Below are 5,735 nucleotides of genomic sequence, written 5' to 3'. Positions count from 1 at the left end.
TCAGAGGGCACTGTCTGTGAGGGGAGTTTTAGTTAGTAAACAAATAACTGTATTGAACCATCATCCCTACTCACTGGGTCTGGCCCCCAGTGACTCTTTTCTTTACCTGAAGATAAAGAAATGTTGAAAGGAAGACTTTTTATGACATTCTGGATATCAAGGGTAATACAATGATAGTTCTGATGGCCAATTAAGGAAACGAGTTCCAAAATTGCTTTGAAAAGAAGAGCAGGTGCTGGCCATTGGTACAAAGATTTTAAAGGGCATTACTCTGAAGGTGACCAACCATAGTAATATTCAGCAATGAGGTATGTAGCACATTTTCTAGGACAAGTTTGCAAACTTAATTATCAGACCTCCTATATTCTGATAGATACATTATTTGTATCTTCTGTGAGTCTATTCTTATTGTCTGAGTTCCCTTAGTTCTCAGTCACATTGTTTTATTTACTCATAGATCTGACTATTTTTGATTGAATACTGGATATTATATCTAAAATTCATAACTAAATTAGTTATGACCTATAGAATGATGTTATCCTCAGAAATAATTTATATTTGTTTCTGGAAAGAGACTTTAGCGACTTTACTCTTAAGCCCAATTGTAGAGTTGGCAGATGCTCCTATGATATTTGGCTCCAAACTCCAGGCTCAACAACCTGCGTTTATTTCTTTACTGAGACAGTCTTCATTGACTTAATACTTGATGATTTCAAGCATAATTTTTGTGTAACATTTCTGGTTATACTCATCAAGATGGTTGGTCTACGTGCTCATTATACCATTGATAAGAGGTGGATAATCATTAATTTTATTATATGGAACAAAGCAAATCAAACCCTCCACTTTTGAGAAAAGCAGAGAACACAACTTTTCTTGTTTTTGGAGTAGAGGGAATATAAGGAAACATTTCTGAATTATTCTCAGCTCTACTCCTAAGCAAATCATTTACTAATAGTTTATGGATGTGTTCTGTTGTTTTAACTATTTCAAATGACAGTGTACACATGAATATGAGTTATTATATCTACCCATTCTCTTAAGTATTTTCTCTCATTATATATGTTTTTCTTGAAGAATTTTATTTCTAATCTGAATAATAAAATGTTTTGATTATCTGTTGCTGGCATTTCTGTCTCAGCAATATTTGTAAATTAAAATGTTCTCTTCTAAAAAAAAAAATGTTTTCTTCTGTCAACTGTTAGAAGTAAAGGAAGGCATTCTGGCTGAAATTTAAATAGACACATAAGATTAATTGTCATTCTCTCCTAAAGTTCCTCTTTCTATTTCTGGGAAGATAAGCCATTTGAATGGCAAGGGATCCTTGGAGGAAAGGCTCTTGTCTAGCCTCTCCTTGGCTTACTAGATCCCTGCATATAATCAGGGTTTAGAAATACAAAAGACAGAGCATTACCAACATGGCAGAGTAGGAGACCCTAGCTGAGAGACTGTGATGCCCCCCCCCCAAAAAAAATCCATATTTCAAGGATGCACAACACAGTTCTCAAATCAATGAGTATACAAAGAATTGTAATAGGGTGAGCCAGAATAAACAATGATTCCAAGTATAGCGCAGGGCTGCTTTTGACCACCCACTTGACACAGCACCCCAGACTGCTGTATGTCCTGATAGACATGACAAAGAGGATCCTGGTTGATAGGCATCCAGATCTCTACTGTGGTATCCTCTTTAAGGCTGAATAGTTGAAGAAGAAAGCATTTCTTTATGATAGAGCACCATGTGAAAACTGAAGATCTGACAGCAAATAATGGAAAGCCTAAGGCATTAGCAGTGGGAACAAAGAATGATTCACACCTAAGGAACTTTGGTGGTTGAAGGTAGACCATAGCCTTTGACACAGAAAGCAACATTGCACAGTGACTTGAGGTGAGTAGAGCAAATGTTGGACAATGAAACAGAAACACAGGGGAAGTGTTAGCCCAAAGAGAGGAACTGTAGAGGCAGTCATAGACTTGCATTCTGTGTGAGACATTGTCTTCTTTACCTATTTGGGACTCTTAGAGTGACACCAAAAGAAAGGATAAATGGAAATTTTGTTAGTTAAAAAGTAAGAATCCTTAGTTCATCTTTAAAGACTAATTATTTAAGGCCTTCAATTAGGACATGTGGGCATAGACTAGGGGGCATTAGAGTCATACAAGTTAACATCCCCGAGGATATTCAGATAGAGGGGGAAGGTTATTTTTTTTGGAAAATTTGGACTTATAAACCAAGTAAGTGGTGATTCACAATATCTACAATATTGGCCTTTCATAGTACAGTGGAATATTAGGACCATAATTATCTGCTTGAATGGACAGTATTTCAGATACCTTAGCTGTAGCAAATATATTGAATATAGAAAATTCACTATGAATTTTGATCCATCTTCTAAAACTAGCTTCTTTAACTTCTGTGAGATATTGGTCATTGGAGATGATTGACATTTAGAGTTTCCTCAAAGATAAGTAGATTTTCTTTTCACTGCTTAGAAGCTATTTCTTCTGAGTAAAATGTAAATTGGAAAAATTTAGTTTATGAGTTGAGAAATTTATATAATTATTTCAGTAAATCATTTTACAGGTGTATATATTGTATATATGTTCATTCTGTTTTCCGCAGTGAGTCTGGTCACAACAAGTGACCACTAGATTAGCTTTTCTGCAGTTGAGGGACTGGGGTCCATCTGGGAAATATCCTTTTTGGAATGTGGAGAAGAAACCTATTGGCTTTCTGGTCTATCTTGACCTTCTCAAATCCTTTTATAACCATTGAATCAAAGAAATATTCATATAAGCCACCATACAATTATATTGAACTTATAGATAAAATTAGGGTTTCCTCTTTTTATGACTCAGAATTAAGGTTAGTGCTGATGAATCAGAATGGTAAATAATGTGCCTGAAACATACAGTATTTCAGCCCTAGAGATGGGAAAGTCAGAAAATGATACAATCATGGTAGACTTAGGAGGTAGAGCTGGGGAAACAAACCAAAAGATACTTATCCACAGCTTCCTGGGGGCACGATACCCAGGGTGCCAGGGAAGACAGGACGAGGAGTCCACAGGAGAAGGATAAAGAAGGGTAGTATAGTGTCCCCTAAGGATTTTGAGTTAGGCTTATGTGAGTTATAACCCTGCCATGTCTTACTATTTTCTTTCCAAAGCATTTCAATTCTGTGTAAACTTCAGTTCTCTCATTTACAAAATTGGAGTAACATTAGGACTTTTGTGTCATTATTAAATAATATATCCAAAACGTTTATTGTCTGCCATATGTTTAGCATTCTTACAGTAATAATAAAAACAGAAATAATAGCAAATAATAACAATTAACATAAAGACTTCTCTAAAATTTGATCATTTAAGAGGAAAAAGAGGAATGTCAATCATCATAATTTTTTAAGTATCAAAGGACAAGGAGTAGGGAAAGAGAATAAATTACATGAGGGAAACCATTTGGGATGATGAACACAATACTTTGATGTTTATTAGGTAATCTGCAAGGAGTAGATTATCAAAATATTTTGGTGAAGTCTTGAATCAGAGGTAGCATCTGTAAAGTTTTACCTCTTGTAGATAATTGGTATCCTGGGAGGAAGATTACACACATAATGATAAAGATAAAGAACCTGGAGCCTGTGACTAAGAAATACCCAGTGCCAAATTATTCTATTGTCTCAAATAAAAAAATGATGGAGTGATAAATGATCTCTGATAAAGATAGGTGGTCCGAGAACACATTATGGAAGAATAAGATTTCCCCAAAGAAGCTAAGAAGTGATGTTCTTGAAGAATTTTTTTCTTGATGTAATCATATTGGTAAGTTGTTCATCATTTTGCACAAACTGAGCAAAAAACATGTATCTACCAATAAATATTTACACCAGGTAAGGTAGGGCTTTTAATGCAGCACAAGGCACAGCATCTCCCCTGAGGGAACATAGAACCTAAGTAATTTTATACCAAACAGTACATTGCTTGCATGGTGCTGTATTTGCCTGATAAAGCTGTGGACATAACCGGAGTAGGATTGCCATTTTCATGCTTGGAAACACAATCTAATTTTATACCATTTTGAAATTTGTATCTTACCTGTTCTCTGATTTGGAAGTTTGTCCAAAACCAATGCAAAGCATATTTTAAAAGAATGAGAACATACAGCTGGGACAGTTTTTATGATTTTCATCCTGTAACATGGAATAGAATGTCTGCTAACAGAAGACACCATATAGATATGTGGTCATTTTGCAGTAAAAGACCATCTGCCTACCTGTGTACAGCATGCTTGAAGAAGCATAAAATGAAGACCCAATTCCCTTTATAATCTTGAAGACCAGATGCCTAATGACATGACTGATGGGTTGAGGGGTGGGGTGAAATCCATCCCAATGCCCATCCAGCCGGTAGAGACATTGGGAAATCGGTAGAAGAGCCAGCTGTCAGGAATCTGAAATACCATAATATTTTAGAATTTCATTACTGAATTTCAGCATGAAGATGAAATTTTTAAATTAGTGATTTTACGAGGAATCTTAGAAAAGTATGACCATTGAACTGGCAAAATGTAGCTGTTTGCTATATTATACTAGCTTTGGCCAACTCTTCTAAAAAGCTACATTATTGAATTTTGGACTAAGTTCAATACTTCTTTTCTTGGGAAATAGTTAAAGCAAAAAAAAAAATGTTGAAATTAAACATAATGCAATGGATCAGGAACTCAAGAGTGAACCATTTTAATCTTGCATCCAAATACGGCATACTCTGTAACCCTGGGCAATGCATTTAACCTGCACAGGGCAAGGTAAAGTGTTCTAAATCATTTCCTTCCAAGACAGAAGAATTTTAGAATGCTTGACAGGGCCTTGGGTGCAATGAGAATAATAACAATGATTTTTCTCTAAAGATGAGCCTTTTACTTCTGCTGAAGTATTTTAACATGCTATCCAATTAGAATATGAGAAATGAAGCTCTCTGATTCCCATTTTTGGCTGAAAGTCTTGGCTGGCTATTGGGACAATCTGTTATTGCTGGCTCTTGCTCTGGGGTGAGTTAATGCCAGCCATTCAGATGCTCACTAAACTCTATATTCTTGTAGAATGGTGATTTTTTGCTTTCAATGATCAGTTTGCCATCCTCTGTAGGACAAGCAAAAAAGACCCCTTTTCTGCCCTTTGGCCTTGATGGAGTCTTGGGCTTGCAGCTCCCATTCTCTGAACTTACTCTAGCTCATTAGTCAGTTCACAGCCATCTGTCTTTGTACCATTAACCCACTCCATTGGACACTACACAGTTGTTTTCTGTGTCTGTTCTGATAAATTATGTGCCACTGCTGTTATGCACTCTGAGGTGCATGCTATTCTAATGACAGCTCCCTCTGAAAGATCTGAATGGAGAAGACCTCTGTGAGCATCCAAAGTTGTGGCAGAGTTTGGTCCTTGGTGGGGGAATTTTATAAGGGCAATCTGTGATTATGCTATGGGAGGAGTGAGGCAGTGGAAAAGTAGCATTCTTTATTGGCCAGTGGATGAGATGAGAACACAGGGAAGGATAAGAGAAAATCGGATGGACGTTAATGCAGTTTTCCAGCCTTGTACGACAAACAATAGCACAAAGGAGGGTGGCAACACATGTATAGTTAGCAATAGAAGTTCAAGTTTCTTTCCATTCTTTTCACTAACTGTTCCCATCCAGGCCCTATCATGGGTGGGCTCCCAAAATGCTACTCACACT

The sequence above is a fragment of the Otolemur garnettii genome, unplaced genomic scaffold, assembly GCF_000181295.1.
Source record: "Otolemur garnettii isolate 467f Iridium unplaced genomic scaffold, OtoGar3 scaffold00036, whole genome shotgun sequence".
Lineage (NCBI taxonomy): Eukaryota > Metazoa > Chordata > Mammalia > Primates > Galagidae > Otolemur > Otolemur garnettii.
The sequence above is the reverse complement of the archived record's forward strand: the minus strand, read 5'-3'. Positions refer to the sequence as shown.